The sequence below is a fragment of the Dermacentor albipictus genome, chromosome 6 (assembly GCF_038994185.2).
Source record: "Dermacentor albipictus isolate Rhodes 1998 colony chromosome 6, USDA_Dalb.pri_finalv2, whole genome shotgun sequence".
Classification (NCBI taxonomy): domain Eukaryota; kingdom Metazoa; phylum Arthropoda; class Arachnida; order Ixodida; family Ixodidae; genus Dermacentor; species Dermacentor albipictus.
In genome coordinates, this window is record NC_091826.1 from 92,490,225 (window position 1) to 92,504,885 (window position 14,661).

Here is a 14,661-nt window from a genome sequence, read left to right on the forward strand (position 1 = left end):
ATCAGATAACACAAGGTTCGGCGACAACAGACAGCCAGGTAGAAGCATCGATAACTTTCCAGAAACATCGGATACATTCAGGCGCGTCCCTCGCTGTGCGATTACAGTTGTTAAGCGGCGAAACGTGGTCGCCCGATAAAGATAAGTACACGTGTCAATACTCCCCTCTTAAAAAGCATCGACCCGATGCTACATACAAGCGAAATAAAAACACCCGTAGCAAAGAAAACAACAACAAAAAATAAGGAATTTCGTCAGCGTCCGTAAAAGAGTTTAAGGCACACCACGTGGACCACTTCAGATCGCGCGCGGCGCCGCTGTGAATGCGAAATGCCGTCTGGCACGACCTCATAGTCCAGAGCGCCAATACGTCGGATGACCTTGTAGGGTCCGAAATAGCGTCGGAGTAGTTTCTCACTGAGTCCTCGTCGGCGTATCGGTGTCCAAACCCAAACACGGTCGCCGGGCTGGTACTCAACAAAGCGTCGTCGGAGGTTGTAGTGTCGGCTGTCGGTCCTCTGTTGGTTCTTGATCCGTAGGCGGGCGAGCTGTCGGGCTTCTTCGGCGCGCTGGAGATAGCTAGCGACGTCAACATTCTCTTCGTCAGTGACGTGGGGCAGCATGGCGTCGAGCGTCGTCGTCGGGTTCCTGCCGTAAACCAGCTTAAACGGCGTGATCTGTGTTGTTTCTTGCACCGCCGTGTTGTAAGCAAATGTTACGTACGGCAGGACGGCATCCCAGGTCTTGTGTTCGACGTCGACGTACATCGCTAGCATGTCGGCGAGGGTCTTATTCAGCCGCTCCGTAAGGCCATTCGTCTGCAGGTGGTAGGCCGTGGTCCTCCTGTGCCTTGTCTGACTGTCTTTCAGAATGGCTTGGGTGAGCTCCGCTGTAAAGGCCGTTCCTCTGTCGGTGATGAGGACTTCTGGGGCGCCATGTCTAAGCAGGATGTTTTCGACAAAAAATTTCGCCACTTCGGCTGCGCTACCTTTCGGCAGTGCTTTAGTTTCAGCGAAGCGGGTGAGGTAGTCTGTCGCCACGAATTTCCACTTATTTCCGGTTGTTGACGTCGGAAAGGGTCCCAGCAAGTCCATCCCGATCTGCTGGAATGGTCGGCAAGGAGGCTCGATTGGCTGTAGTAATCCGGCTGGCCTTGTCGGCGGTGTCTTACGTCGCTGACAGTCTCGGCATGTTCTGACATAATGGGCGACGTCGGCGGTCAGGCGCGGCCAATAATACTTTTGTTGTATCCTCGAGAGTGTCCGGGAAAAACCGAGGTGTCTAGCGGTCGGATCGTCATGTAGGGCGTGCAATACTTCTGGACTAAGTCCTGACGGGACAACAAGAAGGTAGTTGGCGCGGACTGGTGAAAAGTTCTTCTTCACGAGGAGATTGTTTTGAAGCGTGAAGGAAGATAGTCCGCGCTTAAATGCCCTGGGGACAACGTCGGTGTGCCCTTCCAAATATTGCACCAGGCCTTTTAGCTCCGGGTCTGCCCGTTGCTGCTCAGCGAAGTCTTCTGCGCTTATCATGCCAAGCAAGGCGTCGTCATCTTCGTCATCTTGCGGCGGCGGGTCAATGGGGGCACGTGATAGGCAATCGGCATCGGAGTGTTTTCGTCCGGACTTGTAGGTTACAGTGATGTCGTATTCTTGTAGTTTGAGGCTCCACCGCACCAGTCGTCCTGAAGGATCCTTTATACTCGCTAGCCAACACAAAGCGTGATGGTCACTGACGACTTTGAATGGCCTGCCATAAAGATCAGGGCGAAATTTAGCTGTAGCCCAAACGATGGCGAGGCATTCCTTTTTGGTCGTAGAATAGTTGCCTTCCGCTTTTGACAGCGACCGGCTAGCGTAAGATATCACCTGTTCGACTCCGTTTTTCCTCTGGAGTAGAACGGCACCGAGGCCTAGGCTACTGGCGTCAGTATGGATTTCTGTATCGGCGTACTCGTGGAAGTGCGCAAGTACCGGTGGCGACTGCATGCGTCGTTTGAGTTCTTGAAATGCGTCGGGCTGCGGCGTTTCCCACTTGAACTCAACATCACATTTAGTTAGACGTGTCAACGGCTCGGCGATGCGTGAAAAGTCCTTGACAAAGCGCCTGTAGTAGGCACACATGCCAAGGAATCTACGCACTGCCTTCTTGTCGGTAGGCTGCGGGAACTTTGCGATGGCAGCTGTTTTCTGGGGGTCGGGGCGTACTCCAGATTTACTGATGACGTGGCCTAGCAACAGAAGCTCGTCGTAAGCGAAGCGGCATTTTTCTGGCTTCAGAGTGAGCCCTGATGACTTGATGGCCTCTAGTACTGTGTCAAGCCGCCTAAGGTGATCGTCGAAATTTCCGGCGAATACAACGATGTCATCCAAGTAAACGAGACAGGTCTGCCAATTCAATCCCACTAAAACCGTGTCCATCACGCGCTGGAACGTTGCAGGCGCCGAGCACAGTCCAAATGGCATAACCTTGAACTCGTAGAGGCAGTCTGGGGTGATGAAGGCGGTCTTTTCGCGATCTTTTTCGTCGACTTCTATTCGCCGATAGCTAGACTTGAGGTCCATCGAGGAGAAGTACTTAGCGTTGCAAAGCCGATCCAATGCGTCGTCTATCCGTGGAAGGGGGTATACGTCCTTCTTCGTGATCTTGTTCAGACGACGATAATCGACGCAGAAACGTAGGGTTCCGTCCTTTTTCTTCACCAGGACAACAGGGGATGCCCACGGGCTTTTCGACGGCTGGATGATGTCGTCGCGCAGCATTTCGTCGACTTGTTCTCTTATAGCTTCGCGTTCTCGCGGCGAAACTCGGTAAGGGCTTTGGCGGAGTGGTCGAGCGCACTCTTCGGTTATTATGCGATGCTTTGCGACTGCGGTTTGTCGAATCCTCGATGACGTCGAAAAGCAGTCTTTGTATCGTCGAAGGAGACTTCTGAGCTGTTGCTTCTTAATCACGGGGAGACTTGGATTTATGTCGAAGTCTGGCTCGGGAACTACGGTCGTCGGGGTAGATGCAACAGAATCCGAGAGGACAAACGCATCGCTGGTTTCCTGAAATTCCTCGATGTATGCGATCGTCGTGCCCTTGTTGATGTGCTTGAACTCCGGGCTGAAGTTTGTCAGCAACACTTCAGTTTTCCCTCCATGCAGTCGAGCGATCCCTCTTGCGACGCAAATTTCACGGTCTAGCAGGAGGCGTTGGTCGCCTTCGATGACACCTTCTACGTCAGCGGGTATTTCGGTGCCGACCGAAATAACAATACTGGAGTGGGGCGGGATGCTCACTTGGTCTTCGAGCACACTCAAGGCGTGGTGACTACGAGGGCTCTCCGGCGGTATCGCTTTATCTTCCGACAGCGTTATTGACTTCGACTTCAGGTCGATGACTGCGCCGTGTTGGTTCAGGAAGTCCATACCGAGAATGACGTCTCGAGAACACTGTTGGAGGATAACGAAGGTGGCAGGGTAAGTCCGGTCATGAATGGTTATCCTTGCCGTGCAGATTCCAGTCGGCGTAATCAGACGTCCTCCAGCGGTGCGAATTTGAGGGCCTTCCCATGCAGTCTTAACCTTCTTCAACTGGGCGGCGATGTGTCCACTCATGACGGAGTAATCAGCACCGGTGTCCACTAAGGCAGTAACTGCGTGGCCGTCGAGAAGCACGTCGAGGTCGGTGGTTCTTTGTCTGGCGTTGCAGTTAGGTCTTGGCGTCGGATCACGGCTGCGTCGTGTTGAAGTGAAACTGGAACGTCGCGTCGTCAAGTCGTCTTTCGTCGGTGTAGTCTTGGCTTGCTGACTTCGTCGGGACGGCGGCGTGTCGTCATTAGGTCGTCGAGATGGTTTCTTCATCGACTTCGTCGGCGGCGGAGGATCTTCGTCAGTTCGACGAACAGCAACCGCACCTCCATCGGTTGCTGCTTTTAGTTTTCCGGATATGGGCTCGCAGAGCGGCCCCGAGCTGGACCAGTGTACGGTCGGCGCTGCGGTGACAGGTAGCGGCCTGGTGACGGTGAACGGGATGGTCGTCGAGAGTTCCGCTGAGTGGCGGCTAGGTAATCGGCGATTTCACGTGGGCGCTCGCCAAGCTGTGGACGCGGCGCGTTGACGGCGAACCCTCTCAGTCCCAGGTCACGGTATGGGCATCGGCGGTGCACATGGCCGGCTTCTCCGCAGTGAGAGCAGAGCGGGCGGTGGTCGGGGGCTCGCCAAATGTCCGTCTTCCTCGCGTAGGTGCGCTGGGCGACGTATTGGCGTGCTGGCTGCGGCGGTGGCGGCGGACGACGGAATTGCGGCGTTGCAGGACCCTGGCGCGGTCGCGCAGGGGGGCCTTGACGGCGGGCGACGGCGGCGGCGTAGGTCATTGCCTCCGGCTGCGGTGATTCTGGTTCCACCTCAGGAACTCCATGTGATCGGTGCACCTCTTCTTTCACGATGTCGGCGATCGAGGCCACTTGAGGCTGCGACGAAGGCAAGACCTTGCGCAGTTCTTCGCGCACAATGGCCCTGATGGTCTCGCGCAGATCGTCAGTGGCCAGTGATTGAATTCCTGCGTATTGGGTAGAGCTCGTACGGTGGTTGAATTGCCGGTTCCGCATTTCGAGTGTCTTCTCAATGCTGGTTGCCTCGCGAAGGAACTCTTCTACGGTCTTTGGTGGGCTTCGTACCATTGCGCCGAAAAGTTCTTCCTTCACACCACGCATGAGAAGGCGCACTTTCTTCTCTTCGGGCATATCCGGGTCGGCGTGGCGGAAGAGACGTTTCATTTCTTCCGTGAATGTAGCAACGTTCTCGTTCGGTAGCTGCACTCGGGCGTCCAGCATGGCTTCGGCCCTTTCCTTGCGCACGACGCTCGTAAAGGTGCGCAGGAAGCCGCTACGGAAGAGGTCCCATGTCGTTAAGGTCGACTCCCGGTTCTCAAATCACGGTCTGGCGGCGTCTTCTAAGGAGAAGTAGACATGCCGCAGCTTGTCGACGGAGTCCCAGTAGTTGAATGTCGCGATTCGCTCGTAGGTCTCCAGCCAGGATTCCGGGTCTTCAGTTGCTGCTCCATGGAAGATCGGTGAGTCCCGGGGTTGTTGTAAAATAACGGGGGATGCTGGGGCAGCCATTGAGGTTGTCTTGACCACGATCTTCTTTGTCGCCTCAGGTAGAAGTCCGTGCTCTGGGGGCAGTCCTTGCAGTCTGCGGCTAGCACGCTGGTCTTGGGCGGTGTCGGTTTTGTCCTCGTGCTTCGGGCTTGGATCGTGGCCTTGCGGGGGCGTTCGGTACATGAACGCACTAGCACCTCCACCAGATGTCACGTGGTAGTGACGGTGAAGAAAGAACACAGTAGCAGTACTGTGAAAGACAAAACTAGCTTTTATTGGGCGAACCTGTGCCCACAAAACAGGATACACTTAAAGCACAACGATAGCGGCGAACACAGTCGGCGATCGTCGAAAATCGGATCAGCGGGTCAAGTGCGTCGGCTTTTATAGAGCAGTCGTCGAATGTTCCAGACTAATCGTTCGGACCCGTGTGCCTTCCACAAAGTTCTACACCATTAGCGTTACGCGATGAAATCAGATAACACAAGGTTCGGCGACAACAGATAGCCAGGTAGAAGCATCGATAACTTTCCAGAAACATCGGATATAATTCAGGCGCGTCCCTCGCTGTGCGATTGCAGTTGTTAAGCGGCGAAACGTGGTCGCCCGATAAATATAAGTACACGTGTCAATATAGATGATTATATTTACAATATATATGCAAAATGAGTTTGGGTAATGATGGCTGACCACCAACAACACGGAGCAGCCAGCGACTCGCGATCTTGGTCGTTCATTCTTCCGTGATAATAATAATAATAATAATAATAATAATAATAATAATAATAATAATAATAATAATAATAATAATAATAATAATAATAATAATAATAATAACATAACTATCAGACAGAGCAGAAGATCATACTATCTTACATTTGTTCATGTTTATCTGGCTAAACAAACAAGGTTTTTAAAGCGCAAAGTTGTGCACTAAACTTTTATTTTCTGTTTTTTTCCTGTACGTCTTGAGAGCCCAAGCTTCTATAGTGATGCGTCATTCCGCGGCGTCGCAAATGTTTACTTAATCCTGTGATAAACATCTTACTCTTGCAAAAACTAATGTAGTTGTTGTAAAAGCTACTTCGCTTTTAACTCTTAACGCCTGGTGTAACAAAAAAGATGCGTCGCTGAGCTAGCCTCATTGCCTGGGCTATGTACTGGGCCAGTTCGCACTATTGTCAGGTTTGTGCCCCAACTGGTCGCTTGGAATATTTTCTTCGTGCATCTCCCTTACAGACTCAGGAGATATTTTTCTCATGTGAACTCTGCTACCGAGCATGTGCCTCAGCCTTCTAATCGCTGCCACTGTGGTCGTGAGATTGTGCACGTACATCGGCTCCAGCCTTTCGATGATCCCGCCATTTAGCCATGCGCGTAGTTTGTCAGGATGGCGTCTTTCCCGTCAGGGTTCAATTTTAATGAAGAAGAAGCTGCGGAAAGCAAGGGCCAGCATACCGTAAAGCTATTTTGTTCTGTTCCTGTTCCAAAATTGCCGACACCGCTCGCTCATCTGTCGAATTTTTTGAGGCCGCGCCCATTTTTCCTCCCCGTCAAGCGACGTCAGGAGTGCTCAAAAACCGCCAAGGCAAAGTGACGTTTACGCACTCATTATGCTAACTTATGCCGAACGAACCCGTCGAATTCGTGGAATAACCGGTGAGTGCCCCGTTCCGTTTGGAATAGAAAATGGCGGCCTTCTTGATTGCGTTGGCGGCTGCGGCGGCTCGTCAGCCTGGGCGCGGGAGGAGGGAGCCCGAGGATGCGTTTGACATGCCAGGGCATCTGTTTCGGCGGCACTTTCGCCTGAAGAAACAAACTGTGCGGTGGCTGTGCGATGAAGTAGCGGAGGAACTCGGAGGCGTGAGAACTTCAGCGCTGTCGGTGAAGCGACAAGTGTTGTGCGCGCTGCAGTTCTTCGCAACGGGCAGCTTTCAAGCCTCGGTAGGGAGTGAGGAGACGATCGGCGTGACCCAGCCTGCGGTCAGCAAGTGTGTGCGACGCGTGGCGAAGGCAATCGTCCAAGCCGGGGCCCGCAACAAGTGGATCCATTTCCCGAGGACGTCGGAGGAGAAGGCGGCTGTGAAGGAAGCGTTCCTTCGACACGGCTCCATGCCCGGCGTCATCGGATGCGTGGAAGGCAGCCTTATAGCCATCATCGCACCGAAGGGAGAGCAGAAGTCGGCATTCATGTGCCGCAAAGGCTACTACGTCCTCAACACAATGTTCGTAAGTACCTTAATTTTTGTCTGATTTGCCCATCATGGCGACGCGTGGCTTATGCTGTGCGCGCTCTCGTCAGATCTGGGACGCAGGCATGCAGATCCTCGCCGTCGACTCTCTGCGACCGGGGTCACACAACGACGCCAACGTCTGGAGAACTACGTGGTTGCGTCGTCGTTTCCAGGAGGGGCATATTGCCAAGGCCGGCGAACACCTCCTCGGTGAGCAGCGGTGAAATTTTGTAGAATTCTGGCCGCATGCAGCAAAGCGGGCTCGCGCCTCAAGAGAATATTGAAGCCCGAATGGTATCTGCACGAAACAAAGTGACAGCACACGTGCGCTGTAATTTAAACTAATTTTTAATATGAGTGTACAGTGCACGTGTTGTCACATTCTTTTTTACACTGATAGTCATTTATGAATGAAGACTACACAAAGAGCTGCCTTGCGGCAAATAGGGATGCTACTATGTCCCAGCTAGTGTTATCTGTAATCACATCTGCGTCAGGTGCTCAGCCTGTATATTTCTTTATTGCAGCCTTTCTGTAGTAGGTGCATTTTGCATGACCCATGCTTCACCTGCTAAACTTTGTGCAGATTTTGTTCCGTCCTGCATAGATTATGCAGGACGGAACAAAATTTTTTTATCCTCTTTACTGGTTTTATGTTTAAGGACCATCAGCTCGGCAGCAGCCCCGCAGGCCACCCCGCCAACAGCCACTGAAGGATGCGGCCTGCAAGGCAGCCGCCGAGTATGCGCGGCAGGGGCAGCTGGCTGAGGAAGTGAATGCGGAGGCCGCTAGTTTCAACCAGCTGCGCCTGCAGCAAAATAGGCAGGTGCATACAACTTGGCAAGGTCATTTTTTATAGAGGTGATTAGTGCGCATGGTAATGTACATTACAACCATATTACACATGAGAGGCATTTGAAGTCATTCGGCTCATTGACTCATGCACGTTTACATATCTCCTTTGAGGTGTTCTTTAACACATACCAACCTACAAAACATTTCCGTGGTTCCACGTGTCACCACACCATGATCACTGGTTCACTATCAGGTGGAAGCCCAGAAAATTAATTCCAGCAGCAGACCGTTCACATATTGAACAGTAAATTTGCATGAACAAAAAGGCACTACACTATTACAAGATACTTCACTGATAGTACTTTCAGCTTGTACGCTACACAAGCTGCGTTACAAATGGTGGTAACAGTCAAAGAGAATATTGTTCCATTTTGCAGTGACATTTAGGCCGGGACTTTTTCTTTGCCATGTAAATAATATAAATACACAGTTTCTGTTTAAAAGGTCTTAACAGATACTGCTTTGCTGCTTTGAGTAATGTGTTCGTATTGCAATAGCTGCTGAAGTGCTTCACGTGCAGTGCCACTTGTGCCCGGCTGGGTTCCGATGGACACGTGGGCAGCTGCTGGTAGGGCAGGGGGCACTGGAACATGCTCCTCCTCACTGGAGGTGTCCTGCTGGAACAATAAAATACAGGTGATAATGTGATTAGGTTACATCAACTGGTTGCAATGTCTATACCACTTAGTTTTTAACTAAAAAAATTCTTAATCCAGCTTGTGACATACTAGGGACTTAGAGCTACTCGTTCCTAATGCTTTACGGATTAACCAGCCATGAAATTTACCACAAGGTGTTTCTTAACAGCATTGCTTTAGCAGCAGTGGGGCAGCATTTCCATTCTTGCAAAGTACGTATGTCATGTGCTGGCATGTGTGCTGAATTGTAAGAAAACACACACAAGCCCACAACGGCAAAATATTCACCCCGGCGTAACTGCCCGACATCGGTACACATAGCAACGAACATTGCTACGCACCTCGGTGTCGTCGGCGATGAAGTCCACCGGAGCGGACGCTGGGCCGGTTCGGCCAAGCACGTGGAGCATGCGGCCCTCCAGGCCGCCCAGCTTCCCGCCTCCCGTATTCCTGAGAATGCGTGAACATTGTGAGCTTATACGTTCCGAAGATGTTGCTAGCCGCGGGCTCACCTCTTCTCGGCGCCCACCTGCGCCGCGATCCTCCGGCAGTCATAGCATAGCTGGGCCCAATGCCGGCGCCAACGCCGGGCTGCTTTGACTGCCGGACCGATCGCGTTCAGCGCCGCGGCAACCTCGTCCCACAGCGCTTTTTTCTGAGCAGCACTCATACTTGGCGAGAGGCTTGTGGCGCCTCTCGTTTAGTATGGATGCTGCTCAATGAACTCAATTAACATGGTGGCCTGCGCTGCCGAAACCCGCGCGCTTTTTGGAGCATCCGCCATTTCTCCTCCTTGCTCTCAATTTTCGCCGGACCGCAGCGAATTAATACCAGCAAATAGTGCCGTTTCGGATATCCCTATGCCGGTAAAAGATAACGGTTACGTGCATGTAATGTGTTGTTATTTTATCAGGGCATAGGTGTTACGTTAAATTTAACACAATTGAATAACAAAAAAAATCTTTTCTCGTGCAAGTTATATCCAGCAGAAGTATCTGTACCGCCCGCACGGGGGAATGTATTATTGCACAGCAGTGTGTGGCAGCGAAAAAAAAATGAGCCTCTCTTCCAGACCACCTTCGATTTAAATCAGGACCTACCTTCCGAGATAGTTGCGATCGGTTATAGAAAACGTTTACTTACCAGCTATCTGTTGAGATGCCTTCCAACCTTCGTCGATTCTTCCGCATTCTATGCCAATAAAAGCAAAAGTGAACACCATGCGATCACCGCAGATGTTCAGATGCCACTGCTCAGTCATTAAGCACAAGAAAGAATGATGTGTTTACTCACCGAGCACTACGCTTTCACAGTCTTCAAGATGTTCACAGCTTCCAAAATTCTTCTCGGGCGAAAGTACATCTCGTACGCCGCGATTTAATCTAATGAGGCAGCGTTACGGGTAAAAATACACCAACTGTGGCCCACAAAACCGATCAGCTGTTTTCACGTAGCCGCCATCTTACGTGTGCGTATCGAAATGGATTGGATATGGAATTGACACATGTGTGGCTATGACTCAAAAAATTAAAATATTTGTGTTTACATTCAAGCGCACTTCAACTTATCTTGCGTCGAAAGATCACAAAACAATTTTACTTTCAGCGACATACAATTGTTCTCTTATTAGGCATTAATATCTAAATGTTAGTTGCTATAGGGTCCCTTTGCAAGTAAGAAACAAGCAAAACATGCTTCCGGCAACGATGGAAGCAGATGATTGGACAGATTGAAAAACGTCGCAGCTTCCCGCCCCCGTACGCAGAAACAGTCACGTCATTTTGACGTCCGGAGTTTGGAACACTTTTCGTTTGGAATAGAGTTACTTTATCGCACCCCACGCCAATAGTCCGCGCTTCGTATTGGGCCTGCTTACACCGCTCGCGGGGTTAAATTACCAATTCACGTGTGATCTCCCCCACCTTCGCTTACAGCGTAAATAGAGACATTAACAATGAAAGCGTATTCTTTAAGGATCAGCATTAGGGTAGTTTCGGAAGGTACTTGAGAGTGCCGTCGAAGGTACTTGTTTTGTAAATTGAAGCGGAGACGTTTAACAGAGTTCACTCTCATGTCACGCTATGGTGTGACTCGTATGACGCTTTTCAAAAAAGAAATAATAGTCGCCCAAAAAGCGAAAGGAAAATGAAAATAGCACAAGGAAAATGAAACTGCACGAGGATAACCCTTTCAGTACATGCGCAGACACACATGCGCCTCAAAAGAAAGAAACAGATTATATATTGGTTTCATGTGCGTTTCTTGCTAGCGTGCCCAACAAATGGCAAACCGTATGTACTAGCAAAAGAAAGTATAGGACTGATCAACAATATAAACAAGGAATCTGCTTACAAAATTGCAATCTGCAAACATGTTGGTGCAAACTTGCAGCAACATGTTTCAAACTTTAGTCGTAGAAGACTATTGAGGTGGACTGCGCATCTACATGATTCTTCTGTATAGGAGGTTGACAGTGATTTCCTGGCCTTTCGAAATTAGTTCATCCAAAGTTGCTAAACAGGCGTCATGCATCCCAACGTCGCTTCTTCCGATAGCCTAACACGAAGAAAAATTAGATCCCTCTAACTTTTTATTACGACGCGCCCTCTGTCATCGATATCTTTTCCACAAAATTTCGCGCAGTGTTACAAGTATAAAAATTAACCGGTATATTACGCTTAGTTATATATTGCCTAGGCTCGACGACCCTTTCAAGTGAAGATATGTACAGAGCGAGACATTACAAACCACATAAGAAAGATACACGACCACGTTTCGAATACATGTTTCGCGATGTTACTAGTTTCAGTATGGATTACCAACGTACCCAACGTGCCGCCCTTTGGAGCCGTCTTTTTGAGTGGAGTAAAAACCTAAAATACGGTTTTTAGCTAACAGGAGTGCCACTTGAGTTGACGAATATCGCAAGTACGGGTACGAACACGCATGTCATGTATAAAGTTTAATGGCTGATAATAATAAACAAGGCACGCGGTTGATGACAGTGGGATGGCGTCGCTCACGAGAGCTGTTAATAGAAGTTGCGAACTATCCAGCTCAGCAGGGATACTGCAACGACTGCCGTAGCGGCCTTCGTTGTGTGAGCACCGTTTGGTTTATCAGATGTCGAGGTGAGATCCACAATGGCGTCAGCAATCTTTTGCAGATGCGCTATGGCGGCTGCGTTCTCCTTGGCATCGCAGGTTTTAATCGCCTTCTCGATGCAGGCCTTCAAATTCTGTGCCCCCCTGCAGCAACAGACATAAAAAAAAACATCATACACAATGTCTTATTAGAAGCCAAAATAATCTTGTGCACTCAGTACAGTTTAAAGCTCAATAGATATTCAATATCACCTGCCTCAGGTAGGGAATCTGGGTAACATGATTTATTCGATAGATCGTAAGCGGTATTTGTCTGAATATAAAAATTCAAGAATCTAGGTATGTGCCCCATGGCTGAAAGAAAACGGGCAAATACGGGAAGCATGGCTAATTAGCAGCAACCCATGATGATGAAATTAGTGTTTTCAGATATTTTACCTGGCCCAAATTTTGCCGTCAAACTGACACAGTTCGGTCACACAATGTGCAATGAAAGCCTCGAGGAAATGTAAACGACGAAATGCCGATGTTTTGGCACCAAGGTATCTAGTGAGACGATGCGATATTAGCTAAAGCGGTACATCAGCGTATACACGTTCATATTAAGGCTCGGTATATATATATTGTTAAAGGGAGTATTTACTCTACTGTCAACAGCTGGCACTTGGCTAGTCAAGACTGCACAGGGCACACAGGTTTCAGCAGATCTTTCAGCCCCATTACAACGTCTTTGTCTTCAACACAGTGAATGCCATTGTCCCCGGCCGGTGAAGCAGCGTACCGGTGCTGGTGGTGGTCAAAATGCATTATCTCATTTGTAACGTTTGAGGCGGGAAACATGAACGACGTCACTTCGTGGTGTGGCCGTTGATGAAGTGCATGGAATGGGAGTTATCTCATAGGGGACAGGAGTAAGCTGATGCTGCACGTGGTAGAATGACTAAAACGACGTTTATTCAACATGATAATGTGCCGAGAGCGCTGCAGTGGAAAGGGTATTATGGAAAGGTATTATTGCAAAAAGGGAAGGGTGAGGCTGCCTCCGTTGTGGTAACGAAGGTCCTGGAGGCAGCTGAGTGAGGCCAGCATTAATGTTGTGGCTGTCGCGGAGCCGATCGCCGAGCGGTGGTGCGGCAGGGTCCAGGTACGTGGTAGAGCCCGACGTACCGCGACATTAACTTTTCACAGAGGCCCACACGACAAGATGGCACCCAAAGAAGGACGAGAGAACCCGGTGAAAAAGCAATATCCTCGTGTCGACGACCGTAGATGCACTTTTGTGCGATCTGCGATGGCGAGAGCCGAGGGCGGGCTACTGTGCGCGCGACGAGCGCATATGTGATGGAATCTTACGCATAGGAAGCCGTGGACGTCGACGCAGGATAAGAAGGGAGCAAGGTGTCAAACGGTAATATGGGACTGCGGCCAAAAAGAAGATAGAAGGGTAAGTAGCCGGAAGTTTCAAGACGCGATGAGCTGTATGCAAATGTGACGGTCGGGAGGGCAACCTCCCAATCGTGGTGATCATCAGAAACGTACATGGAAAGTATGTCGGTCAGTGTACAGTTGAGGTATTCGGCGAGTCTATCGGTTTGAGGGTGATATGAGGTGGTATATTTGTGGTTAGTGGCACATGATCAAAGTAAATCGTCAACCACACGAGACAGGAAGTAGCGACCGCGATCTCTGAGTAGGTGATGTGGAACACCACGTTGGAGGATGACATCGTACAGTCATCCACTGCAAACCATTTGTTGCCTTTCATGGAAATTGGAAAGAGGCCGAGCAAGTCCAGGCCCACCCTATAAAACGGCTGAGTTCGAACGTCAACTGGCTGAAGGAGACCAACAGATTGAGTCGCAGGTTTCGGGTGGATGTCTGATTTTCCCTTCATTCACTATATATATATATATATATATATATATATATATATATATATATATATATATATATATATATATATATATATATATATATATATATATATATATATATATATATATATATACAGTGAATGAAAGGAAAATCACACATCCACCCGTTCGTAGCAATTGCTGCAAAGGAAACCCATACGGGTTCCTCGAAAGAAAAGCCGCATAGTTGAAGAAAAATTCGTCCTGGTCCGGGACTCGAACCCGGGACCAACGCCTTTCCGGGGCAGCCGCTCTACCATCTGAGCTAACCAGGCGGCTAGCAAATGGCAGGGCGAAGTCGAATTTGTCGACAACACGAAGCAAAGGCAAGAGTTTGGCGTAGTAGTTCTGCGGAAACCCACAAGGTGGAGAGATGTAATGAATGAAGAGAAAATTGCTACAATTGCTACAAAGGAACCCGTATGGGTTTCCTTTGTAGCAATTGCTACGAACGGGTGGATGTCTGATTTCCCCCTTTATATATAGTAAAAGAAAAGATATTTGTGGAGGATTGCACCTTACCTGTGTCAATCTCTTCATCTCATAATCCTAGAAACAGGGAGCGCAGGGAGAGGTAGGGAGAAAGACTAGCATATATCTCACTCTCGATATATATATATATATATATATATATATAATCTCGAGAGTGAGATTAGATCCTCCAAAAATATCTCTTCTTGCGTGACATACTTTCTTTGAAAGTGGCAATAAACTTTGGCAAGTAGCCTCATGATGCCTTCAGGCTTCCTGACACTTTCAGGACATTGCACCACGTTTGTTCATTGCGCTTCTTGTGCATCGTTGAAGGACACCTTGTAAAAATTAAGCTTC

The 14,661-nt window shown here is 49.5% G+C and overlaps 1 protein-coding gene and 1 non-coding gene across 2 annotated transcripts in view; both read right to left on the reverse strand.

The window, feature by feature from the left end:
* Positions 1-14,661, reverse strand: part of LOC139061292 (uncharacterized) — a 57,797-nt gene that overhangs the window by 32,493 nt on the left and 10,643 nt on the right. The gene's annotated exons all lie outside the window — the stretch shown is intronic.
* On the reverse strand, positions 14,031-14,105 carry TRNAS-GGA (transfer RNA serine (anticodon GGA)). Its single transcript has one exon. It is a non-coding gene; the product is annotated as a tRNA-Ser (tRNA).